This window comes from Panulirus ornatus, chromosome 11 (assembly GCF_036320965.1).
Source record: "Panulirus ornatus isolate Po-2019 chromosome 11, ASM3632096v1, whole genome shotgun sequence".
NCBI classification, from domain to species: Eukaryota; Metazoa; Arthropoda; class Malacostraca; order Decapoda; family Palinuridae; genus Panulirus; species Panulirus ornatus.
Genome location: NC_092234.1, coordinates 76,601,219 through 76,628,084, shown reverse-complemented (window position 1 = coordinate 76,628,084; position 26,866 = coordinate 76,601,219).

Here is a 26,866-nt window from a genome sequence, read left to right as displayed (position 1 = left end):
CGTCGCAAGCCTCTCTCTCCTGTCCTTTCTGACTCTCTCCCCAGACTCTCTCTATCCTCTCCGTCATGACTCTCCTCCCAACACTCCGTCTCAAGTCTTGCCTTACTCACGTCCTAAGCCTCTCTCTCCTGTCCGTACTGACTCTCATCCCAAGCACCTCTCCCCAGTCCTGTCTGACTCTAGTCCCAAGCCTGTCTCTCCTATCCTGCCTGACTCTCGTCCCAAGCCTCCCTCTCTTCTCCGGCATGACTCTCGTCCCAAACCTCTCTCTCCTGCCCAACCTGACTCTCCTCCCAAGCTTCTATCTCCTGTACTGTCACAATCTCGTCCCAAACCTCTCTATCCTGTCCTGCCTGACTCTCGTCTCAAGCGTCACTTTCCTGTCCTGCCTGGCTCTTGTCCCCAGCCCCCCTCTCCTGTAGAGCCTGACTCTCGTCCCGAGGCTCCCTCTACTGTGCTTCCTGACTCTCGTTCCAAGGCTCTCTCTCCTGTCCAACCTAACTCTCGTCCCAAGCCTCTCTCTACCTTCCGTCCTAACTCTCGTCACACGACTCCTTCTTCTGCCCTAAATGACTGTCCTCCCAAGCCTCTCTCTCCTGTCCTGCCTAACTCTCGTCCTAAGACTCCCTCTCCTGCCCAACCTGACTCTCCTCCCAAGCCCCTCTCTCCTGTCCTGTCTGACTCTCGTCCAAGCCTCTTGCTCCTGTTCTGTTGACTCACGTCCCAGGTCTCTGTCTCCTCTCCTACCTGACTCTCGTCACAAGCACCTCTCTCCTGTAGATCCTGACACTCGTCCCGGGCCTCCCTCTCCTGTGCTTCAAGACTATCGTTCCAAGCCTATCTCTCCTGTCCTTCATGAGTCTCGTCCCAAGCCTCTATCTCGTGTCCTGGCTGAGCCTCGTCGCAAGCCTCTCTCTCCTGTTCTTTCTGACTCTCTCCCCAGACTTCACTTTTCTTTCCCGCCTGACTCTCGTCCCAAGCCCCTCTCTCCTGTCCTGCCTGACTCTCGTCCCAAGCATCTCTCCCGTGTCCCTGTCTAACTCTAGTCCCAAGCCTATCTGTACTATCCTGCCTGACTCTTTTCCCAAGCCTCTCTCTCATGTCCTACCTCACTCTCGACGCAAGCCACTCTCTCCTGTCCTGCCTAACCCTCGTCCCAAGCCTCTCTCTCCTGTCCTATGTAACTCTCGTTCTAAGCCCCTCTAACCTGTCCTGTCTGACTCTCGTCACAAGCCCCTCTCACCTGTCCTGTCTGACTCTCGTCCCAATCCTCTCTCTCCTGTCTTGCCTGACTCTCGAACCAAACCTCTCGCTGCTATCCAGCCTGACTCTCATCCCAAGCCTCTCTTTCCAGTCCTGCCTGACTCTCGTCCCCAGCCCCTCTCTCCTGTAGAGCCTGACTCTCGTCCCGAGCCTCCCTCTCCTGTGTTTCCTGACTATCGCCCCAAGCCTCTCTCTCTTGTCCTTCCTGAGTCTCGTCCCAAGCCTCTCTCTCCTGTCCTGGCTGAACCTTGTCGCAAGCCTCTTTCTCCTGTCCTTTCTGACTCTCTCCCCAGACTTCACTTTTCTTTCCTCGTCTCAAGCCCCTCTCTCCTGTCCTGCCTGACTCTCGTCAGAAAGTCCACACCTCACTTTTCTTTCCCTCCTGACTCTCGTACCAAGCCTCTCTCTCCTGTCCGACCTGACTCTCGTCCTAAGCCTCACTATCCTCTCCGTCATGACTCTCGTCACAACTCTCCGTCTCATGTCTTGCCTTACTCACGTCCCAAGCCTTTCTCTCCTGTCCGTACTGACTTTCATCCCAAGCATCTCTCCCCTGTCCTGTCTGACTCTAGTCCCAAGCCAGTCTCTCCTATCCTGCCTGACTCTCGTCCCAAGCCTCCCTCTCCTCTCCGGCATGACTCTCGTCCCAAACCTCTCTCTCCTGCCCTAACTGACTCTCCTCCCAAGCGTCTATCTCCTGTACTGTCACAATCTCTTCCCAAACCTCACTATCCTGTCCTGCCTGACTCTCGTCCCAAGCGTCACTTTCCTGTCCTGTCTGACTCTCGTCCAAGCCTCTCTCTCCTGTCCTGTTGACTCACGTCCCAGGCTTCTGTCTCCTCTCCTACCTGACTCTCGTCACCAGCCCCTCTCTCCTGTAGAGCCTGACAATCGTCCCGGGCCTCCCTCTCCCGTGCTTCTTGACACTCGACCCAAGCCTCTATCTCCTGTCCAGCCTGACTGTCGTCCGAAGCCTTTCTCTATCTTTCGGCCTGACTCTTGTTGCAAGACTCCCTCTCCTGCCCTACCTGACTCTCCTCCCAAGCCTCTCTCTTCTCTCCTGACTGACTCTCGTCCTAGGCCTCCCTCTCCTGCCATTCCTGACTCTCCTCGCAAGCCCGTCTCTCCTGTCCTGACCGACTCTCGTCCGAATCCTCTCTTTCCTGTTCTGCTGACTCACGTCCCAAGCCTCTCTCTCTTCTCCTACCTAACTCTCGTTACAAGTCTCTTTATCCTGTCCTGCCTGACTCTTATCCCAAGCCTTTCTCTCCTGTTTTTCCTGACTCTCGTCAAATATATTTCTCTCTTGCCCTACCTGACTCTCGCCCCCAGCCTCTCTCTCCTGTCCTGCTGACTCTCGTCCTAAGCCTCTGTCTCCTCTCCTGCCTGACTCAGATCACAAGCCTCTTTGTCCTGGTCTCACTGACTCTCGTCCAAAGCCTCCCCCTTCTGCCATAGTGACTCTCTTCCTAAGTCTCTCTCTCCTCTCCTTTCTGACTCTCGTCCAAAGGCTCTTTTTCATGTCTTCCCTGACTCACGTCTCAATCCTCTTTCTCCTGTGTTACCTGGCTCTCGTCCCAAACCTCTTTCTCCTGCCCTGCCTGACTCTATTCCGAATCCTCTCTCCCCAGTCCTGTCTGACTCTCTTCCCAAGCCTTTCTCATTTATACTACCTGACTCTCGTCCCAAGTCTCTCTCTCCTGTCCAGACGGACTCTCGTCCCAAGCCTCTCTCTCCTGTCGAACCTGACTATTGTCCCAAGCCTTTCTCTCCTGTCTTGCCTGACTCTCGACCCAAGCATCTCTCCCGTGTCCTCTCTGATTCTATTCCCAAGCCTCACTCCCCTATCCTGCCTGACTCTCGTCCCAAGCCTCTCTCTCCTGTCCTGCCTCACTCTCGTCGCAAGCCTGTCTCTCCTGTCCTGTCTGACTCTTGTCCCAAGTCTCTCTCTTCTGTCCAGACTGATTCTCGTCCCAAGCCTCTCTCTCCTGTCCTGCATGACTATCGTCCCAAGACTCTCTCTCCTATCCTGCCTGACTCTCTCCCCAGATTTCACTTTTCTTTCCTGCCTGATTCTCGTACCAAGCCTCTCTCTTCTGTCCTGCCTGACTCTCGTCACAAACCCCAGACTTCACTTTTCTTTCCCGCCTGACTCTCGTACCAAGCCTCTGTCTCCTGTCCAACCTGACTCTCGTCCAAAATCTCTCTATCCTCTCCGGCATGACTCTCGTCCCAAGCCTCCCTCTCATGTCTTGCCTTACACATGTCCCAAGCCTCTCTCTCCTGTCCTGCCTGACTCTCGCCCCAAGCATCTCTCCCGTATCCTGTCTGACTCTAGTCCCAAGCCTATCTCTCCTATCCTGCCTGACTCTTTTCCCAAGCCTCTCTCTCCTGTCCTACCTGACTCTCGACGCAAGCCTCTCACTCCTGTCCTGCCTGACTCGTCGTAAGCCACTCTCTACTGTTCTGCCTGACTGTCGTCCCAATCCTCTCTCTCCTGTTTTATCTAACTCTCGTCCCAAGCCCCTCTAACCTGTCCTGTCTGACACTCGTCCCAAGCCTCTCTCTCCTGTCTTGCCTGACTCTCGAACCAAACCTCTCGCTGCTATTCAGCCTGACTCTCATCCCAAGCCTCTCTCTCCAGTCCTGCCTGACTTTCTTCCCAAGCTTCTCTCCTGTCTAGCCTGACTCTCGTCCCAAGCCTCCTTCTCCTGTCCTTCCTGAGTCTCGTCCCAAGCCTCTCTCCTGTCCTGCCTGGCTCTCGTCCCCAGCCCCTCTCTCCTGTAGAGCCTGACTCTCGTCCCGAGCCTCCCTCTCCTGTGCTTCCTGACTATCGTCCCAAGCCTCTCTCTCTCCTGTCCAGCCTGACTCTCGTCCTAAGCCTCCCTTTCCTGTCCTTCCTGAGTCTCGTCCCAAGCCTCTCTCTCCTGTCCTGCCTGACTCTCGTCGCAAGCCTGTCTCTTCAGTCCTTTCTGACTTTCTCCCCAGACTCTACTTTTCTCTCCTGCCTGACTCTCGTCTCAAGCCCCTCTCTCCTGTCCTGCCTGACTCTCGTCAGAAAGTCCACACCTCACTTTTCTTTCCCTCCTGACTCTCGTACAAAGCCTCTCTCTTCTGTAAGATCTGACTCTCGTCCTAAGCCTCACTATCCTCTCCGTCATGACTCTCGTCCTAACTCTCCGTCTCATGTCTTGCCTTACTCACGTCCCAAGCCTTTCTCTCCTGTCCGTACTGACTTTCATCCCAAGCATCTCACCCATGTCCTGTCTGACTCTAGTCCCAAGCCTGTCTCTCCTATCCTGCCTGACTCTCGTCCCAAGCCTCCCTCTCCTCTCCGGCATGACTCTCGTCCCAAACCTCTCTCTCCTGCCCTAACTGACTCTCCTCCCAAGCGTCTATCTCCTGTACTGTCACAATCTCTTCCCAAGCCTCTTTATCCTATCCTGCCTGACTCTCGTCCCAAGCGTCACTTTCCTGTCCTGTCTGACTCTCGTCCAAGCCTCTCTCTCCTGTCCTGTTGACTCACGTCCCAGGCTTCTGTCTCCTCTCCTACCTGACTCTCGTCACCAGCCCCTCTCTCCTGTAGAGCCTGACAATCATCCCGGGCCTCCCTCTCCCGTGCTTCTTGACACTCGACCCAAGCCTCTCTCTCCTGTCCAGCCTGACTGTCGTCCGAAGCCTTTCTCTATCTTTCGGCCTGACTCTTGTTGCAAGACTCGCTCTCCTGCCCTACCTGACACTCCTCCCAAGCCTCTCTCTCCTCTCCTGACTGACTCTCGTCCTAGGCCTCCCTCTCCTGCCCTTGCTGACTCTCCTCCCAAGCCCCTCTTTCCTGTCCTGACCGACTCTCGTCCGAAACCTCTCTTTCCTGTTCTGCTTACTCACGTCCCAAGCCTCTCTCTCTTCTCCTACCTAACTCTCGTCACAAGTCTCTTTATCCTGTCCTGCCTGACTCTTATCACAAGCCTTTCTCTCCTGTTTTTTCCTGACTCTTGTCCCATATATTTCTCTTTTGCCCTACCTGACTCTCGCCCCAAACCTCTCTCTCATGTCCTGCTGACTCTCGTCCCAAGCCTCTGTCTCCTCTCCTGCCTGACTCAGATCACAAGCCTCTTTGTCCTGGTCTCACTGACCCTCGTCCAAAGCCTCCCCCTTCTGCCATAGTGACTCTCTTCCTAAGTCTCTCTCTCCTCTCCTTTCTGACTCTCGTCCAAAGGCTCTTTTTCATGTCTTCCCTGACTCACGTCTAAATCCTCTTTCTCCTGTGTTGCCTGGCTCTAGTCCCAAGCCTCTTTCTCATGCCCTGCCTGACTCTATTCCGAATCCTCTCTCCCCAGTCCTGTCTGACTCTCTTCCCCAGCCTTTCTCTCATATACTACCTGACTCTCGTCCCAAGTCTCTCTCTCCTGTCCAGACGGACTCTCGTCCCAAGCCTCTCTCTCCTGTCGAACCTGACTATTGCCATAAGCCTTTCTCTCCTGTCCTGCGTGACTCTCTCCCCAGACTTCACTTTTCTTTCCCGTCTGAATCTCGTCCCAAGCCTCCCTCTCCTGTCCTGCCTGACTCTCGACCCAACCATCTCTCCCGTGTCCTCTCTGATTCTTGTCCCAAGCCTCACTCCCCTATCCTGCCTGACTCTCATCCCAAGCCTCTCTCTCCTGTCCTGCCTCACTCTCGTCGCAAGCCTGTCTCTCCTGTCCTGTCTGACTCTTGTCCCAAGTCTCTCTCTTCTGTCCAGACTGATTCTCGTCCCAAGCCTCTCTCTCCTGTCCTGCATGACTATCGTCCCAAGCCTCTCTCTCCTATCCTGCCTGACTCTCTCCCCAGATTTCACTTTTCTTTCCTGCCTGATTCTCGTACCAAGCCTCTCTCTTCTGTCCTGCCTGACTCTCGTCACAAACCCCAGACTTCACTTTTCTTTCCCGCCTGACTCTCGTACCAAGCCTCTGTCTCCTGTCCAACCTGACTCTCGTCCAAAATCTCTCTATCCTCTCCGGCATGACTCTCGTCCCAAGCCTCCCTCTCATGTCTTGCCTTACACACGTCCCAAGCCTCTCTCTCCTGTCCTGCCTGACTCTCGCCCCAAGCATCTCTCCCGTATCCTGTCTGACTCTAGTCCCAAGCCTAGCTCTCCTATCCTGCCTGACTCTTTTCCCAAGCCTCTCTCTCCTGTCCTACCTGACTCTCGACGCAAGCCTTTCACTCCTGTCCTGCCTGACTCTCGTCCTAAGCCACTCTCTCCTGTTCTGCCTGACTGTCGTCCCAATCCTCTCTCTCCTGTTTTATCTAAATCTCGTCCCAAGCCCCTCTAACCTGTCCTGTCTGACACTCGTCCCAAGCCTCTCTCTCCTGTCTTTCCTGACTCTCGAACCAAACCTCTCGCTGCTATTCAGCCTGACTCTCATCCCAAGCCTCTCTCTCCAGTCCTGCCTGACTTTCTTCCCAAGCCTCTCTCCAGTCCAGCCTGACTCTCGTCCCAAGCCTCCTTCTCCTGTCCTTCCTGAGTCTCGTCCCAAGCCTCTCTCTCCTGTCCTGCCTGACTCTCGCCCCAAGCATCTCTCCCGTATCCTGTCTGACTCTAGTCCCAAGCCTATCTCTCCTATCCTGCCTGACTCTTTTCCCAAGCCTCTCTCTCCTGTCCTACCTGACTCTCGACGCAAGCCTCTCACTCCTGTCCTGCCTGACTCGTCGTAAGCCACTCTCTACTGTTCTGCCTGACTGTCGTCCCAATCCTCTCTCTCCTGTTTTATCTAACTCTCGTCCCAAGCCCCTCTAACCTGTCCTGTCTGACACTCGTCCCAAGCCTCTCTCTCCTGTCTTGCCTGACTCTCGAACCAAACCTCTCGCTGCTATTCAGCCTGACTCTCATCCCAAGCCTCTCTCTCCAGTCCTGCCTGACTTTCTTTCCAAGCCTCTCTCCTGTCTAGCCTGACTCTCGTCCCAAGCCTCCTTCTCCTGTCCTTCCTGAGTCTCGTCCCAAGCCTCTCTCCTGTCCTGCCTGGCTCTCGTCCCCAGCCCCTCTCTCCTGTAGAGCCTGACTCTCGTCCCGAGCCTCCCTCTCCTGTGCTTCCTGACTATCGTCCCAAGCCTCTCTCTCTCCTGTCCAGCCTGACTCTCGTCCTAAGCCTCCCTTTCCTGTCCTTCCTGAGTCTCGTCCCAAGCCTCTCTCTCCTGTCCTGCCTGACTCTCGTCGCAAGCCTGTCTCTTCAGTCCTTTCTGACTTTCTCCCCAGACTCTACTTTTCTCTCCTGCCTGACTCTCGTCTCAAGCCCCTCTCTCCTGTCCTGCCTGACTCTCGTCAGAAAGTCCACACCTCACTTTTCTTTCCCTCCTGACTCTCGTACAAAGCCTCTCTCTTCTGTAAGATCTGACTCTCGTCCTAAGCCTCACTATCCTCTCCGTCATGACTCTCGTCCTAACTCTCCGTCTCATGTCTTGCCTTACTCACGTCCCAAGCCTTTCTCTCCTGTCCGTACTGACTTTCATCCCAAGCATCTCACCCATGTCCTGTCTGACTCTAGTCCCAAGCCTGTCTCTCCTATCCTGCCTGACTCTCGTCCCAAGCCTCCCTCTCCTCTCCGGCATGACTCTCGTCCCAAACCTCTCTCTCCTGCCCTAACTGACTCTCCTCCCAAGCGTCTATCTCCTGTACTGTCACAATCTCTTCCCAAGCCTCTTTATCCTATCCTGCCTGACTCTCGTCCCAAGCGTCACTTTCCTGTCCTGTCTGACTCTCGTCCAAGCCTCTCTCTCCTGTCCTGTTGACTCACGTCCCAGGCTTCTGTCTCCTCTCCTACCTGACTCTCGTCACCAGCCCCTCTCTCCTGTAGAGCCTGACAATCATCCCGGGCCTCCCTCTCCCGTGCTTCTTGACACTCGACCCAAGCCTCTCTCTCCTGTCCAGCCTGACTGTCGTCCGAAGCCTTTCTCTATCTTTCGGCCTGACTCTTGTTGCAAGACTCGCTCTCCTGCCCTACCTGACACTCCTCCCAAGCCTCTCTCTCCTCTCCTGACTGACTCTCGTCCTAGGCCTCCCTCTCCTGCCCTTGCTGACTCTCCTCCCAAGCCCCTCTTTCCTGTCCTGACCGACTCTCGTCCGAAACCTCTCTTTCCTGTTCTGCTTACTCACGTCCCAAGCCTCTCTCTCTTCTCCTACCTAACTCTCGTCACAAGTCTCTTTATCCTGTCCTGCCTGACTCTTATCACAAGCCTTTCTCTCCTGTTTTTCCTGACTCTTGTCCCATATATTTCTCTTTTGCCCTACCTGACTCTCGCCCCAAACCTCTCTCTCATGTCCTGCTGACTCTCGTCCCAAGCCTCTGTCTCCTCTCCTGCCTGACTCAGATCACAAGCCTCTTTGTCCTGGTCTCACTGACCCTCGTCCAAAGCCTCCCCCTTCTGCCATAGTGACTCTCTTCCTAAGTCTCTCTCTCCTCTCCTTTCTGACTCTCGTCCAAAGGCTCTTTTTCATGTCTTCCCTGACTCACGTCTAAATCCTCTTTCTCCTGTGTTGCCTGGCTCTAGTCCCAAGCCTCTTTCTCATGCCCTGCCTGACTCTATTCCGAATCCTCTCTCCCCAGTCCTGTCTGACTCTCTTCCCCAGCCTTTCTCTCATATACTACCTGACTCTCGTCCCAAGGCTCTCTCTCCTGTCCAGACGGACTCTCGTCCCAAGCCTCTCTCTCCGGTCGAACCTGACTATTGCCATAAGCCTTTCTCTCCTGTCCTGCGTGACTCTCTCCCCAGACTTCACTTTTCTTTCCCGTCTGACTCTCGTCCCAAGCCTCCCTCTCCTGTCCTGCCTGACTCTCGACCCAACCATCTCTCCCGTGTCCTCTCTGATTCTTGTCCCAAGCCTCACTCCCCTATCCTGCCTGACTCTCATCCCAAGCCTCTCTCTCCTGTCCTGCCTCACTCTCGTCGCAAGCCTGTCTCTCCTGTCCTGTCTGACTCTTGTCCCAAGTCTCTCTCTTCTGTCCAGACTGATTCTCGTCCCAAGCCTCTCTCTCCTGTCATGCATGACTATCGTTCCAAGCCTCTCTCTCCTATCCTGCCTGACTCTCTCCCCAGATTTCACTTTTCTTTCCTGCCTGATTCTCGTACCAAGCCTCTCTCTTCTGTCCTGCCTGACTCTCGTCACAAACCCCAGACTTCACTTTTCTTTCCCGCCTGACTCTCGTACCAAGCCTCTGTCTCCTGTCCAACCTGACTCTCGTCCAAAATCTCTCTATCCTCTCCGGCATGACTCTCGTCCCAAGCCTCCCTCTCATGTCTTGCCTTACTCACGTCCCAAGCCTCTCTCTCCTGTCCTGCCTGACTCTCGCCCCAAGCATCTCTCCCGTATCCTGTCTGACTCTAGTCGCAAGCCTAGCTCTCCTATCCTGCCTGACTCTTTTCCCAAGCCTCTCTCTCCTGTCCTACCTGACTCTCGACGCAAGCCTTTCACTCCTGTCCTGCCTGACTCTCGTCCTAAGCCACTCTCTCCTGTTCTGCCTGACTGTCGTCCCAATCCTCTCTCTCCTGTTTTATCTAAATCTCGTCCCAAGCCCCTCTAACCTGTCCTGTCTGACACTCGTCCCAAGCCTCTCTCTCCTGTCTTTCCTGACTCTCGAACCAAACCTCTCGCTGCTATTCAGCCTGACTCTCATCCCAAGCCTCTCTCTCCAGTCCTGCCTGACTTTCTTCCCAAGCCTCTCTCCAGTCCAGCCTGACTCTCGTCCCAAGCCTCCTTCTCCTGTCCTTCCTGAGTCTCGTCCCAAGCCTCTCTCTCCTGTCCTGCCTGACTCTCGCCCCAAGCATCTCTCCCGTATCCTGTCTGACTCTAGTCCCAAGCCTATCTCTCCTATCCTGCCTGACTCTTTTCCCAAGCCTCTCTCTCCTGTCCTACCTGACTCTCGACGCAAGCCTCTCACTCCTGTCCTGCCTGACTCGTCGTAAGCCACTCTCTACTGTTCTGCCTGACTGTCGTCCCAATCCTCTCTCTCCTGTTTTATCTAACTCTCGTCCCAAGCCCCTCTAACCTGTCCTGTCTGACACTCGTCCCAAGCCTCTCTCTCCTGTCTTGCCTGACTCTCGAACCAAACCTCTCGCTGCTATTCAGCCTGACTCTCATCCCAAGCCTCTCTCTCCAGTCCTGCCTGACTTTCTTTCCAAGCCTCTCTCCTGTCTAGCCTGACTCTCGTCCCAAGCCTCCTTCTCCTGTCCTTCCTGAGTCTCGTCCCAAGCCTCTCTCCTGTCCTGCCTGGCTCTCGTCCCCAGCCCCTCTCTCCTGGAGAGCCTGACTCTCGTCCCGAGCCTCCCTCTCCTCTGCTTCCTGACTATCGTCCCAAGCCTCTCTCTCCTATCCTGCCTGACTCTCTCCCCAGATTTCACTTTTCTTTCCTGCCTGATTCTCGTACCAAGCCTCTCTCTTCTGTCCTGCCTGACTCTCGTCACAAACCCCAGACTTCACTTTTCTTTCCCGCCTGACTCTCGTACCAAGCCTCTCTCTGCTGTCCAACCTGACTCTCGTCCAAAATCTCTCTATCCTCTCCGGCATGACTCTCGTCCCAAGCCTCCCTCTCATGAATTGCCTTACTCACGTCCCAAGCCTCTCTCTCCTGTCCTGCCTGACTCTCGCCCCAAGCATCTCTCCCGTATCCTGTCTGACTCTAGTCCCAAGCCTATCTCTCCTATCCTGCCTGACTCTTTTCCCAAGCCTCTCTCTCCTGTCCTACCTGACTCTCGACGCAAGCCTCTCACTCCTGTCCTGCCTGACTCTCGTCGTAAGCCACTCTCTACTGTTCTGCCTGACTGTCGTCCCAATCCTCTCTCTCCTGTTTTATCTAACTCTCGTCCCAAGCCCCTCTAACCTGTCCTGTCTGACACTCGTCCCAAGCCTCTCTCTCCTGTCTTGCCTGACTCTCGAACCAAACCTCTCGCTGCTATTCAGCCTGACTCTCATCCCAAGCCTCTCTCTCCAGTCCTGCCTGACTTTCTTCCCAAGCCTCTCTCCTGTCTAGCCTGACTCTCGTCCCAAGCCTCCTTCTCCTGTCCTTCCTGAGTCTCGTCCAAAGCCTCTCTCCTGTCCTGCCTGGCTCTCGTCCCCAGCCCCTCTCTCCTGTAGAGCCTGACTCTCGTCCCGAGCCTCCCTCTCCTCTGCTTCCTGACTATCGTCCTAAGCCTCTCTCTCTCCTGTCCAGCCTGACTCTCGTCCTAAGCCTCCCTTTCCTGTCCTTCCTGAGTCTCGTCCCAAGCCTCTCTCTCCTGTCCTGCCTGACTCTCGTCGCAAGCCTGTCTCTTCAGTCCTTTCTGACTTTCTCCCCAGACTCTACTTTTCTCTCCTGCCTGATTCTCGTCTCAAGCCCCTCTCTCCTGTCCTGCCTGACTCTCGTCAGAAAGTCCACACCTCACTTTTCTTTCCCTCCTGACTCTCGTACAAAGCCTCTCTCTTCTGTAAGATCTGACTCTCGTCCTAAGCCTCACTATCCTCTCCGTCATGACTCTCGTCCTAACTCTCCGTCTCATGTCTTGCCTTACTCACGTCCCAAGCCTTTCTCTCCTGTCCGTACTGACTTTCATCCCAAGCATCTCACCCATGTCCTGTCTGACTCTAGTCCCAAGCCTGTCTCTCCTATCCTGCCTGACTCTCGTCCCAAGCCTCCCTCTCCTCTCCGGCATGACTCTCGTCCCAAACCTCTCTCTCCTGCCCTAACTGACTCTCCTCCCAAGCGTCTATCTCCTGTACTGTCACAATCTCTTCCCAAGCCTCTTTATCCTATCCTGCCTGACTCTCGTCCCAAGCGTCACTTTCCTGTCCTGTCTGACTCTCGTCCAAGCCTCTCTCTCCTGTCCTGTTGACTCATGTCCCAGGCTTCTGTCTCCTCTCCTACCTGACTCTCGTCACCAGCCCCTCTCTCCTGTAGAGCCTGACAATCATCCCGGGCCTCCCTCTCCCGTGCTTCTTGACACTCGACCCAAGCCTCTCTCTCCTGTCCAGCCTGACTGTCGTCCGAAGCCTTTCTCTATCTTTCGGCCTGACTCTTGTTGCAAGACTCGCTCTCCTGCCCTACCTGACACTCCTCCCAAGCCTCTCTCTCCTCTCCTGACTGACTCTCGTCCTAGGCCTCCCTCTCCTGCCCTTGCTGACTCTCCTCCCAAGCCCCTCTTTCCTGTCCTGACCGACTCTCGTCCGAAACCTCTCTTTCCTGTTCTGCTTACTCACGTCCCAAGCCTCTCTCTCTTCTCCTACCTAACTCTCGTCACAAGTCTCTTTATCCTGTCCTGCCTGACTCTTATCACAAGCCTTTCTCTCCTGTTTTTCCTGACTCTTGTCCCATATATTTCTCTTTTGCCCTACCTGACTCTCGCCCCAAACCCCTCTCTCATGTCCTGCTGACTCTCGTCCCAAGCCTCTGTCTCCTCTCCTGCCTGACTCAGATCACAAGCCTCTTTGTCCTGGTCTCACTGACCCTCGTCCAAAGTCTCCCCCTTCTGCCATAGTGACTCTCTTCCTAAGTCTCTCTCTCCTCTCCTTTCTGACTCTCGTCCAAAGGCTCTTTTTCATGTCTTCCCTGACTCACGTCTAAATCCTCTTTCTCCTGTGTTGCCTGGCTCTAGTCCCAAGCCTCTTTCTCATGCCCTGCCTGACTCTATTCCGAATCCTCTCTCCCCAGTCCTCTCTGACTCTCTTCCCCAGCCTTTCTCTCATATACTACCTGACTCTCGTCCCAAGTCTCTCTCTCCTGTCCAGACGGACTCTCGTCCCAAGCCTCTCTCTCCTGTCGAACCTGACTATTGTCATAAGCCTTTCTCTCCTGTCCTGCGTGACTCTCTCCCCAGACTTCACTTTTCTTTCCCGTCTGACTCTCGTCCCAAGCCTCCCTCTCCTGTCCTGCCTGACTCTCGACCCAACCATCTCTCCCGTGTCCTCTCTGATTCTTGTCCCAAGCCTCACTCCCCTATCCTGCCTGACTCTCATCCCAAGCCTCTCTCTCCTGTCCTGCCTCACTCTCGTCGCAAGCCTGTCTCTCCTGTCCTGTCTGACTCTTGTCCCAAGTCTCTCTCTTCTGTCCAGACTGATTCTCGTCCCAAGCCTCTCTCTCCTGTCCTGCATGACTATCGTCCCAAGCCTCTCTCTCCTATCCTGCCTGACTCTCTCCCCAGATTTCACTTTTCTTTCCTGCCTGATTCTCGTACCAAGCCTCTCTCTTCTGTCCTGCCTGACTCTCGTCACAAACCCCAGACTTCACTTTTCTTTCCCGCCTGACTCTCGTACCAAGCCTCTGTCTCCTGTCCAACCTGACTCTCGTCCAAAATCTCTCTATCCTCTCCGGCATGACTCTCGTCCCAAGCCTCCCTCTCATGTCTTGCCTTACTCACGTCCCAAGCCTCTCTCTCCTGTCCTGCCTGACTCTCGCCCCAAGCATCTCTCCCGTATCCTGTCTGACTCTAGTCCCAAGCCTAGCTCTCCTATCCTGCCTGACTCTTTTCCCAAGCCTCTCTCTCCTGTCCTACCTGACTCTCGACGCAAGCCTTTCACTTCTGTCCAGCCTGACTCTCGTCCTAAGCCACTCTCTCCTGTTCTGCCTGACTGTCGTCCCAATCCTCTCTCTCCTGTTTTATCTAAATCTCGTCCCAAGCCCCTCTAACCTGTCCTGTCTGACACTCGTCCCAAGCCTCTCTCTCCTGTCTTTCCTGACTCTCGAACCAAACCTCTCGCTGCTATTCAGCCTGACTCTAATCCCAAGCCTCTCTCTCCAGTCCTGCCTGACTTTCTTCCCAAGCCTCTCTCCAGTCCAGCCTGACTCTCGTCACAAGCCTCCTTCTCCTGTCCTTCCTGAGTCTCGTCCCAAGCCTCTCTCTCCTGTCCTGCCTGGCTCTCGTCCCCAGCCCCTCTCTCCTGTAGAGCCTGACTCTCGTCCCGAGCCTCCCTCTCCTCTGCTTCCTGACTATCGTCCCAAGCCTCTCTCTCCTGTCCAGCCTGACTCTCGTCCTAAGCCTCCCTTTCCTGTCCTTCCTGAGTCTCGTCCCAAGCCTCTCTCTCCTGTCCTGCCTGACTCTCGTCGCAAGCCTGTCTCTTCTGTCCTTTCTGACTCTCTCCCCAGACTCCACTTTTCTCTCCTGCCTGACTCTCGTCTCAAGCCCCTCTCGCCTGTCCTGCCTGACTCTCGTCAGAAAGCCACATCTCACTTTTCTTTCCCTCCTGACTCTCGTACCAAGCCTTTCTCTCCCGTCCGACCTGACACTCGTCCTAAGCCTCTCTATCCTCTCGGTCATGACTCTCGTCCCAAGACTCCGTCTCCTGCCCTGCCTGACTCTTGTCCCAAGTCTCTCTTCTGTCCAGACTGATTCTTGTCCCAAGCCTCTCTCTCCTTTCCTGCCTGACTCTCTCCCCAGACTTCACTTTACTTTCCCGCCTGATTCTCGTACCAAGCCTCTCTCTTCTGTCCTGCCTGACTCTCGTCACAAACCCCAGACTTCACTTTTCTTTCCCGCCTGACTCTCGTACCAAGCCTCTCTCTCCTGTCCAACCTGACTCTCGTCCTAATTGTCTCTATCCTCTCCGGCATGACTCTCGTCCCAAGCCTCCCTCTCATGTCTTGCCTTACTCACGTCCCAAGCCTCTCTCTCCTGTCCTGCCTGACTCTCGCCCCAAGCATCTCTCCCGTGTCCTATCTGACTCTAGTCCCAAGCCTATCTCTCCTATCCTGCTGACTCTTTTCCCAAGCCTCTCTCTCCTGTCCTACCTCACTCTCGACGCAAGCCTCTCTCCTCTATCCTGCCTGACTCTCGTCCTAAGCCACTCTCTCCTGTCCTGCCTGACTCTCGTCCCAAGCCTCTCTCTCCTGTCCTATCTAACTCTCGTGCCAAGCCCCTCTAACCTGTCCTGTCTGACTCTCGTCCCAAGCCTCTCTCTCCTGTCTTGCCTGACTCTCGAACCAAACCTCTCGCTGCTATTCAGCCTGACTCTCATCCCAAACCTCTCTCTCCAGTCCTGCCTGACTCTCTTCCCAAGCCTCTCTCCTGTCCAGCCTGACTCTCGTCCCAAGCCTCCTTCTCCTGTCCTTCCTGAGTCTCGTCCCAAGCCTCTCTCTCCTGTCCTGCCTGGCTCTCGTCCCCAGCCCCTCTCTCCTGTAGAGCCTGACTCGCGTCCCGAGCCTCCCACTCCTGTCCTTCCTGACTATCGTCCCAAGCCTCTCTCTCCTGTCCAGACTGACTCTCGTCCCAAGCCTCCCTCTCCTGTCCTTCCTGAGTCTCGTCCCAAACTTCTCTCTCCTGTCCTGCCTGACTATCGTCGCAAGCCTCTCTCTCCTGTCCTTTTTGACTCTCTCTCCAGACTTCTCTTTTCTCTCCTGCCTGACTCTCGGCCCAAGCCCTTCTCGCCTGTTCTGCCTGACTCTCGTCAGAAAGCCATACCTCAGTTTTCTTTCCCTCCTGACTCTCGTACCAAGCCTCTCTCTCCTGTCCAATCTGACACTAGTCCTAAGACTCTCTATCCTCTCGGTCATAGCTCTCTTCCCAAGACTCATTCTCATGTCTTGTCTTGCTCACGTCCCAAGCCTCTCTCTCCTGTCCGTACTGACTCTCATCCCTAGCATCTCTCCCAAGCCTGTCTCTCCTATCTTGCCTGTCTCTCATCCTAAGCCTCCCTCTCCTCTCCGGCATGACTCTCTTCCCAAACCTCTCTCTCCTACCCTAACTAACTCTCCTCCCAAGGCTCTATCTCCTGTCCGGTCACACTCTCGTCCCAAGCCTCTCTCTCCTGTCCTGCCTAGCTCTCGTCCCCAGCTCCCCTCTCCTGTAGATCCTGACTCTCGTCCTGAGGCTCCATCTACTGTGCTTCCTGACTCTCGTTCCAAGCCTCTCTCTCCTGTCAAGCCTGGCTCTCGTCCAAAGCCTCTCTCTACCTTTCGGCCTGACTCTCGTCCCAAGACTCCCTCTCCTGCACTACCTGTCTCTCCTCCCAAGCCTCTCTCTCCTGTCCTGCCTGACTCTCGTCGTAAGCCTCCCTCTCCTGCACTACCTGTCTCTCCTCCCAAGCCTCTCTCTCCTGTCCTGCTGACTCTCGTCCCAAGACTGTGTCTCCTCTCCTGCCTGACTCAGGTCCCAAGCCTCTTTGTCCTGGTCTCCCTGACTCTCGCTAAGGCCTCCCCCATCTTCTCTAGTGACTCTTGTCCTAAGCCTCTGTCTCCTCTCCTTTCTGACTCTCGTCCCAAGGCTCTTTCTCATGTCTTCCCTGACTCACGTCCCAATCCATTCTCCTGTATTGTCTGGCTCTCGTCCCAAGCCTCTTTCTCCTGCCCTGCCTGACTCTATTCCGAATCCTCTCTCCCCAGTCCTGTCTGACTCTCTTCCCAAGCCTTTCTCATTTATACTACCTGACTCTCGTCCCAAGTCTCTCTCTCCTGTCCAGACTGATTTTCGTCACAAGCCTCTCTCTCCTGGCGAACCTGACTATCGCCCCAAGCCTCGCTCTCCTGTCTTTCCTGACTCTCTCCCCAGACTTCACTTTTGTTTCCCGCCTGACTCTCGCACCAAGCCGGTCTCTTCTGTCCTGCCTGACTCTCGTCACAAACCCCAGACTTCACTTTTCTTTCCCGCCTGACTCTCGTACCAAGCCTCTCTTTCCTGTCCAACCTGATTCTCGTCCTAAATTCCCTCTATCCTCTCCGGCATGACTCTCGTCCCAAACCTCCCTCTCATGTCTCGCCTTACTCACGTCCCAAGCCTCACTTTCCTGTGCTTCCTGATTATCGTCCCAAGCCTCACTTTCCTGTGCTTCCTGACTATCGTCCCAAGCCTCACTTTCCTGTGCTTCCTGACTATCGTCCCAAGCCTCTCTCCACCTTCCGGCGTGACTCACGTCCCAAGCCTCTCTCTCCTGTCTTGCCTGACTCTCGTCGCAAGCCTCTCTCTCCTGTCCTTTCTGACTCTCTCCCCAGACTTCACTTTTCTTTCCCGCCTAACTTTCGTACCAAGCCTCTCTCTCCTGTCCGGCCTGAATCTCGTCGGAAAGCACACACTTCACTTTTGTTTCCCTCCTGACTCTCGTACCAAGCCTCTCTCTTTTAACCGACCTGACTCTCGTCCTAAGCCTCTCTATCCTCTCCGTCATGACTCTCGTCCCAACACTCCGTCTCAAGTCTTGCCTTACTCACGTCCCAAGCCTCTCACTCCTGTCCGTAGTGGCTCTCATCCCAAGCACCTCTCCCCAGTCCTGTCTGAGTCTAGTCCCAAACCTGTCTCTCCTATCCTGCCTGATTCTCATCCCAAGTCTCCCTCTCCTCTCCGGCATGGCTCTCGTCCCAAACCTTTCTCTCCTGCCCTACCTGACTCTCCTCCCAAGCCTCTATCTCCTGTACTGTCACACTCTCGTCCCAAGCCTCTCTATCCTGTCCTTCCTGACTCTCGTCCCAAGCCTCACTCTCCTGTCCTTCCTTGTTCTCGTCCCCAACCCCCCTCTCCTGTAGAGGCTGAATCTCGTCCCGAGGCTCAGTGTACTGTGCTTCCTGACTCTCGTTCCAAGGCTCTCTCTCCTGTCCACCCTGACTCTCGTCTCAAGCCTCTCTCTACCTTCCGTCCTGACTCTCATCCCAAGACTCCTTCTCCTGCCCTAAATGACTGTCCTCCCAAGCCTCTCTCTCCTGTCCTGACTGACTCTCGTCATAAGCCTCCCTCTCCTGCCCTTCCTGACTCTGCTCCCAAGCCCCTCTCTCCTGTTCTGACCGACTCTCGTCCGAAAACTCTCTCTCCTCTTCTGCTTACTCACGTCCCAAGACTCTCTCTCCTCTCCTACCTGACTCTCGTCAAAAGTCTCTTTGTCCTGTCCTGCCTCAATCTTGTCCCAAGCCTTTCTCTCCTGTTTTGCCTGACTCTCGTCCCAAGTATTTCTCTCCTGCCCTACCTGACTCTCGCCCCAAACCTCTCTCTCCTGTCCTGCTAACTCTCGTCACAAGCCTCTGTCTCCTCTCCTGCCTGACTCAGGTCCCAAGCCTTTTTGTCCTGGTCTCCCTGACTCTCGTCCAAAGCCTCCCCCTTGTGCCCTAGTGACTCTCGTCCTAAGCCTCTGTCTCCTCTCCTCTCTGACTCTCGTCCCAAGGTTCTTTCTCATGTCTTCCCTGACTCACGTCTCAATCCTCTTTCTCTTGTGTTGGCTGGCTCTCGTCCCAAGCCTCTTTCTCCTGCCCTGCCTGACTCTATTCCGAATCCTCTCCCCCCAGTCCTGTCTGACTCTCTTCCCAAGCCTTTCTCTCCTATACTACCTGACTCTCGTCCCAATGTCTTGCCTTACTCACGTCCCAAGCCTCACTCTCCTTTCTTGCCTGACTCTCGTCCCAAGCATCTCTCCCGTGACCTGTCTGCCTCTCGTCCCAAGCCTATCTCTCCTATCTTGCCTGACTCTTCCCAAGCCTCTCTCTCCTGTCCTGCCTCACTCTCGTCGTAAGCCTCTCTCTCCTGTCCTCCCTGACTCTCGTCCCAAGTGTGTCTCTTCTGTCCAGACTGATTCTCCTCCCAAGCCTCGCTCTCCTGATCTGCCTGAGTATCGTCCCAAGCTTCTCCCTCCTGTCCTGCCTGACTCTCTCCCCAGACTTCACTTTTCTTTCCCGCCTGATTCTCGTACCAAGCCTCTCTCTTCTGTCCTGCCTGACTCTCGTCACAAACCCCAGACTTCACTTTTCTTTCAAGCCTGACTCTCGTACCAAGCCTCTCTCTCCTGTCCAACCTGATTCACGTCCTAATTGTCTCTATCTTCTCCGGCATGACTCTCGTCCCAAGCCTCCTTCTCATGTCTTGCCTTACTCACGTCCCAAGCCTCTCTCTCCCGTCCTACCTGACTCTCGCCCCAAGCATCTCTCCCGCGTCCTGTCTGACTCTAGTCCCAAGCCTATCTCTCCTATCCTGCCTGACTCTCGTCGCAAGCCTCTCTCTCCTGTCCTACCTCACTCTATACGCAAGCCTCTCTCTCCTCTCCTGCCTGACTCTCGTCCTACGCCACTCTCCTGTCCTGCCTGACTCTCGTCCCAAGCCTCTCTCCCCTGTCCTACCTAACTCTCGTCCCAAGCCCCTCTCACATTTCCTGTCCAACTCTCGTCGCAAGCCTCTCTCTCCTGTCTTGTCTGACTCTCGAGCCAAACTTCTCTCTGCTATCCAACCTGACTCTCATCCGAAGCCTCTTTCTCCAGTCCTTCCTTACTTTATTCCCGAGCCTCTCTCCTGTCCAGCCTGACTCTCGTCCCTAGCGTGTCTCTCCTGTCCTTCCTGTGTCTCGTCCCAAGCCTCACTCTCTTGTCCTTCCTCGCTCTCGTCCCCAACCCCCCTCTCCTGTAGAGCCTGACTCTCGTCCCGGGCCTCCCTCTCCTGTGCTTCCTGACTATCGTCCCAAGCCTCTCTCTCCTGTCCAGTCTGACTCTCGTCCCAAGCCTCTCTCTCTCCTGTCTTGCCTGACTCTCGTCACAAGCCTCTCTCTCCTGTCCTTTCTGACTCTCTCCCCAGACTTCACTTTTCTTTCCCGCCTGACTCTCGTTCCAAGCCTCTCTATCCTGTCCTGCCTGACCCTCGTCCCAAGCCTCACACTCTTGTCCTTCCTCGCTCTCGTCCCAAACCCCCCTCTCCTGTAGAGCCTGAATCTCGTCCCGAGGCTCCCTCAACTGTGCTTCCTGACTCTCGTTCCAAGGCTCTCTCTCCTGTCCAGCATGACTCTCGTGCCAAGCCTCTCTCTACCTTCCGTCCTCACTCTCGTCCCAGGACTCCTTCTCCTGCTCTAAATGATTCTCCTCCCAAGCCTCTTTCTCCAGTCCTGCCTTACTTTCTTCCCAAGCCTCTCTCCTGTCCAGCCTGACTCTCGTCACAAGCCTCCCTCTCCTGTCCTTCCTGAGTCTCGTTCCAAGCCTCTCTCTCCTGTCCTGCCTGGCTCTCGTCCCCAGCCCCTCTCTCCTGTAGAACCTGACTCTCGTCCCTTGCCTCCCTCTCCTGTGCTTTCTGACTCTCGACCCAAGCCTCTCTCTCCTGTCCAGCCTGACTCTCGTCCGAAGCCTCTCTCAACTTTTCGGCCTGACTCTCGTCCCAAGACTCCCTCTCCTTCCCTACCTGGCTCTCTTCCCAAGCCTCTCCTGTCCTGACTGACTCTCGTCCTAGGCCTCCCTCTCCAGCCCTTCCTGACTCTCCTCCCAAGCCCCTCTCACCTGTCCTGACCGACTCTCGTCCGAAACCTCTCTCTCCTGTTCTGCTTACTCAAGTCCCAAGCCTCTGTGTCCTCTCCTACCTGACCCTAGTTACAAGCCTCTTTGTCCTTTCATTCCTGACTCTTGTCCCAACCTTTCTCTCCTGTCTTGCCTGATTCTCGTCCCAAGTATTTCTCTCCTTCCCTACATGACTCTCGCCCCAAAACTCTCTCTCCTGTCCTGCTAACTCTCGTCACAAGCCTCTGTCTCCTCTCCTGCCTGACTCAGGTCCCACGCCTCTTTGTCCTTGTCTCCCTGACTCTCGTCCAAAGCCTCCTCCTTCTGCCCTACTGACCCTCGTCCTAAGCCTCTCTATCCTCTCCTTTCTGGCTCTCATCCCAAGGCTCTTTCTCATGTCTTCCCTGAATCACGTCACAATCCTCTTTCTCATCTGTTGCCTGTCTCTCGTCCCAAGCCTCTTTCTCCTATCCTGCCTGACTCTATTCCAAATCCTCTCTCCCCAGTCCTTCCTAACTCTCTTCCCAAGTCTTTCTCTCCTATACTACCTGACTCTCGTCCCAAGTCTCTCTCTCCTGTCCAGATTGACTCTCGTCCCAAGCCTCTCTCTCCTGTCCTGCCTGACTATCGTCCTAAGCCTCTCTCTCCTGTCCTGCCTGACTCTCTCCCAAGACTTCACTTTTCTTTCCAGCCTGACTCTCGTACCAAGCCTCTCTCTTCTGTCCTGCCTGACTCTCGTCACAAACCCCAGACTTCACTTTTCTTTCAAGCCTGACTCTTGTACCAAGCCTCTCTCTCCTGTCCAACCTGACTCTCGTCCTAATTCTCTCTTTTCTCTCCGTCATGGCTCTCGTCCCAAGCCTCCGTCTCATGTCTTGCCTTACTCAAGTCCCAAGCCTCTCTCTCCTCTTCTGCCTGACTCTCGTCCTAAGCCTTTCTCTTCTTTTCTGCTTGATTCTCTTCCCAAGCCTCTTTCTCCTGTCGTGCCTGCCTCTCTCCCCAGACTTCACTCTTCTTTCCGGTCTGACTCTTGTCCCAAGCCTCTCTTTCCTGTCCAGCCTGACTCTTTTCACAAACCCCAAACTTCACTTTTCTTTCCCGCCTGACTCTCGTACTAAGCCTCTCTATCCTGTTAGACTTGACTCTCGTCCTAAAACTCTCTTTCTTCTCCGGCATGACTCTCCTCCCAAGCCTCCTTCTCATATCTTGCCTTACTCACGTCCGAAGCCTCTCTCTGTTGTCCTACCTGACTCTCCTCCCAAGCATATCTCCCCTGTCTTGTCTTACTCTAGTCCCAAGAATATATTTCCTATCCTGCCTTACTCTATTACCATGCCTCTCTCTCCTGTCCTGCCTCACTCTCGACGCAAGCCTCTCTCTCCTGTCCTACCTGACTCTCGTCCTAAGCCACTCTCTCCTGTCCTGCCTGACTCTTGTCCCTAGCTTCTATCTCCTGTCCTATTCAACTTTCTTATCAAGCCCCACTCACCTGTCATTTCTGACTCTCGTCCCAAGCCTCCCTCTCCTGTCTTGCCTGACTCTCGAACCAAACCTCTCTCTGCTATCCAGCCTGACTCTAATCCCAAGCCTCTCTCTCCAGTCCTGTCTGACTTTCTTCTGAAGCCTCTCTCCTGCCCAGCTTGACTCTCGTCCCAAGATTCTCTATACAGTCCTTCCTGAGTCTAGTCCCAGGAGTCTCTCTCCTATCCAGCCTGACTCTAGTCCCAAGCCTCTCTCTCCTGTCAAACCTGACTCTAGTCCCAAGCCTTTCTCTCCTGTTCTGCCTGACTCTCGTCACAAGCCTCTCTCTCCCGTCCAGCCTGATTCTCGGCCCAAGACTCTTTCTACCTTCCGACGGGACTCTCGTCCTATGCATCTCTCTCCTCTCCTGCCTGACTCTCGTCGCAAGCCTCTCTCTCCTGACCTGTCTGCCTCTCTCCCCAGAAGTTACTTTCCTTTCCCGCCTGACTCTCGTACCGAGCTTCTCTCTCCTGTCCGATCTGACTCTCGTCCTAATCCTCTCTATCCTCTCCGTCAAGACTCTCGTCCCAAGCCTCCCTATCATGTCTTGCCTAACTCACGTCCCAAGCCTCTCTCTCCTGTCCTGCCTGACTCTCGTCCCAAGAATCTCTATACAGTTCTTCCTGAGTCTAGTCCCAGGACTCTCTCTCCTGTCCAGATTGACTTTCGTCCCAAGCCTCTCTCTCCTGTCCAGCCTGAGTATCGTCCTAAGCCTCTCTCTACTCTCCTGCCTGACTCTCTCCCAAGACTTCACTTTTCTTTCCAGCCTGACTCTCGTACCAAGCCTCTCTCTTCTGTCCTGCCTGACTCTCGTCACAAACCCCAGACTTCACTTTTCTTTCAAGGCTGACTCTTGTACCAAGCCTCTCTCTCCTGTCCAACCTGACTCTCGTCCTAATTCTCTCTTTTCTCTCCGTCATGGCTCTCGTCCCAAGCCTCCCTCTCATGTCTTGCCTTACTCAAGTCCTAAGCCTCTCTCTCCTCTCCTGCCTGACTCTCGTCCTAAGCCTTTCTCTTCTTTTCTGCTTGATTCTCGTCCCAAGCCTCTCTCTCCTGTCGTGCCTGCCTCTCTCCCCAGACTTCACTCTTCTTTCCGGTCTGACTCTCGTCCCAAGCCTCTCTTTCCTGTCCTGCCTGACTCTTTTCACAAACCCCAAACTTCACTTTTCTTTCCCGCCTGACTCTCGTACTAAGCCTCTCTATCCTGTTAGACTTGACTCTCGTCCTAAAACTCTCTTTCTTCTCCGGCATGACTCTCCTCCCAAGCCTCCCTCTCATATCTTGCCTTACTCACGTCCGAAGCCTCTCTCTGTTGTCCTGCCTGACTCTCCTCCCAAGCATATCTCCCCTGTCTTGTCTTACTCTAGTCCCAAGAATATATTTCCTATCCTGCCTTACTCTTTTCCCATGCCTCTCTCTCCTGTCCTGCCTCACTCTCGACGCAAGCCTCTCTCTCCTGTCCTACCTGACTCTCGTCCTAAGCCACTCTCTCCTGTCCTGCCTGACTCTCGTCCCTAGCCTCTATCTCCTGTCCTATTCAACTTTCTTCCCAAGCCCCTTTCACCTGTCATGTCTGACTCTCGTCCCAAGCCTCTCTCTCCTGTCTTGCCTGACTCTCGAACCAAACCTCTCTCTGCTATCCAGCCTGACTCTAATCCCAAACCTCTCTCTCCAGTCCTGTCTGACTTTCTTCTCAAGCCTCTCTCCTGCCCAGCCTGACTCTCGTCCCAAGCCTTCCTCTCCTGTCCTGCCTGACTCTCGTCCCAAGATTCTCTATACAGTCCTTCCTGAGTCTAGTCCCAGGACTCTCTCTCCTGTCCAGCCTGACTCTAGTCCTAAGCCTCTCTCTCCTGTCCAGCCTGACTCTAGTCCCAAGCCTTTCTCTCCTGTTCTGCCTGACTCTCGTCCCAAGCCTCTCTCTCCCGTCCAGCCTGACTCTCGGCCCAAGCCTCTTTCTACCTTCCGACCGGACTCTCGTCCTAAGCATCTCTCTCCTCTCCTGCCTGACTCTCGTCGCAAACCTCTCTCTCCTGTCCTGTCTGCCTCTCTCCCCAGACGTCACTTTCCTTTCCCGCCTGACTCTCGTACCGAGCTTCTCTCTCCTGTCCGATCTGACTCTCGTCCTAAGCCTCTCTATCCTCTCCGTCAAGACTCTCGTCCCAAGCCTCCCTATCATGTCTTGCCTAACTCACGTCCCAAGCCTCTCTCTCCTGTCCTGCCTGACTCTCGTCCTAAGATTCTCTATACAGTCCTTCCTGAGTCTAGTCCCAGGACTCTCTCTCCTGTCCAGATTGACTCTCGTCCCAAGCCTCTCTCTCCTGTCCTGCCTGACTATCGTCCTAAGCCTCTCTCTCCTGTCCTGCCTGACTCTCTCCCAAGACTTCACTTTTCTTTCCAGCCTGACTCTCGTACCAAGCCTCTCTCTTCTGTCCTGCCTGACTCTCGTCACAAACCCCAGACTTCACTTTTCTTTCAAGGCTGACTCTTGTACCAAGCCTCTCTCTCCTGTCCAACCTGACTCTCGTCCTAATTCTCTCTTTTCTCTCCGTCATGGCTCTCGTCCTAAGCCTCCCTCTCATGTCTTGCCTTACTCAAGTCCTAAGCCTCTCTCTCCTCTCCTGCCTGACTCTCGTCCTAAGCCTTTCTCTTCCTTTCTGCTTGATTCTCGTCCCAAGCCTCTCTCTCCTGTCGTGCCTGTCTCTCTCCCCAGACTTCACTATTCTTTCCGGTCTGACTCTCGTCCCAAGCCTCTCTTTCCTGTCCTGCCTGACTCTTTTCACAAACCCCAAACTTCACTTTTCTTTCCCGCCTGACTCTCGTACTAAGCCTTTCTATCCTGTTAGACTTGACTCTCGTCCTAAAACTCTCTTTCTTCTCCGGCATGACTCTCCTCCCAAGCCTCCCTCTCATATCTTGCCTTACTCACGTCCGAAGCCTCTCTCTGTTGTCCTGCCTGACTCTCCTCCCAAGCATATCTCACCTGTCTTGTCTTACTCTAGTCCCAAGAATATATTTCCTATCCTGCCTTACTCTTTTCCCATGCCTCTCTCTCCTGTCCTGCCTCACTCTCGACGTAAGCCTCTCTCTCCTGTCCTACCTGACTCTCGTCCTAAGCCTCTCTCTCCTGTCCTGCCTGACTCTCTTCCCTAGCCTCTATCTCCTGTCCTATTCAACTTTCTTATCGAGCCCCACTCACCTGTCATTTCTGACTCTCGTCCCAAGCCTCCCTCTCCTGTCTTGCCTGACTCTCGAACCAAACTTCTCTCTGCTATCCAGCCTGACTCTAATCCCAAGCCTCTCTCTCCAGTCCTGTCTGACTTTCTTCTCAAGCTTCTCTCCTGCCCAGCCTGACTCTCCTCCCAAGTCTCCCTATCCTGTCCTGCCTGAGTCTCGTCCCAAGCCTCTCTCTCCTGTCCTCCCTGAGTGTCTTCCCAAGCCTTTTTCTTCTGTCCTGCCTGACTCTCGTTACATGCCTCCCTCTCCAGTCCTGCCTGACTCTCTTCCCAAGCCTCTCTCTCCTATCCTGCATGACTCTCGTCCCAAGCCTCTCTCGTCCCAAGCCTCTCTCTCCTGTCTTGCCTGGCTCTCGTCCCTTGCCTCTCTCTTCCGTCTTGCCTGAATCTCGTCCCAGGACACTCTATCCTGTCTTGCCTGACTCTCGTCCAAGCCTCACTCTCCGGTCCAGTCTGGATCTCGTCCCCTCCCCCTGTCTCCTGTAGAGTCTGATTCTCGTCCCGAGCCTCCCTCTCCTGTGCTTCCTGACTCTCTTCCTAAGCCTTTCTCTCCTGTCCTACATGACTCTCGTCCCAGGACTCTCTATCCTGTCCTGCCTGACTCTCGTCCCAAGCCTCTCTGTCTTGTCCTGCCTGGCTCTCTTCCCCAGCCCCTCTCTCCTGTAGAGCCTGACTCTCGTCCCGAGCCTCCCTCTAAAGTGCTTCCTGACTCTTGTCCCAAGCCTCTCTGTCCTGTCCAGCCTGACTCTCGTCCCAAGCCTCTCTCTACCTTCCGGCCTGACTCTCGTTCCAAGAATCCCTCTCCTGCCCTACCTGACTTTCCTCCGAAGCCTCTCTCTCCTGTCCTGCCTGACTCTCGTCCCAAGCGTCACTCTCCTGCCCTACCCGACTCTCCTCCCAAGCCCGTCTCTCCTGTCCTGTCTGACTCTCGTCCCAAACCTCTTTCTCCTGTCCTGCTGACTCACGTCCCAAGCCTCGGTCTAATCTCCTATCTGACTTTCGTCACAAGCCTTTTTGTCCTGTCCCGCATGACTTGTCCCAAGCCTCTTTCTCCTGTCCTGCCTGACTCTCGTTCCAAGCCTTTCTCTCCTGGCCTACCTGACTCTCCTCCCAAACTTCTCTCTCCTGTCCTGCTGACTCTCGTCCCAAGGCAGTCTCTCCTCTCCTGCCTGACTCAGGTCCGAAGCCTCTTTTTACTCTCCTGCATGACTCTCCTCAAAAGCCTGCTCCTTCTACCCTAGTGACTCTCGTCCTAAGCCTATCTCTCCTCTCCTTTCTGACTCTCGTCCCAAGCCTCTCTCTCTTCTCCCGCATGATTCTCGAAGACAGCGCCTCTCTCCTGTCCTGCCTGACTCTTGTCCCAAGCCTCTCTCTCCTGTCCTGCCTGACTCTCGTCCTAAGCCACTCTTTCCTGTCCTGCCTGAGTCTCGTCGAAAGCCTCTCTCTCCTGTCTTGCCTGACTCAAGTCCAAAGCCTCTCTCGCCTGTCCTGCCTGACTCTCGTCCCAAGCATCTCTCCGCTGTCCTGTCTGAATCTAGTCCCAAGCCTCTCTCTCCTATCCTCCCTGACTCTCGTTCCAAGTCTGTCCCTCCTGTCCTCCCTCACTCTTGACACAAGCCTTTCTATCCTGTACTGCCTGACTCTCGTCCTAAGCCACTCTCTCCTGTCCTGCCTGATTCTTGTCCCAAG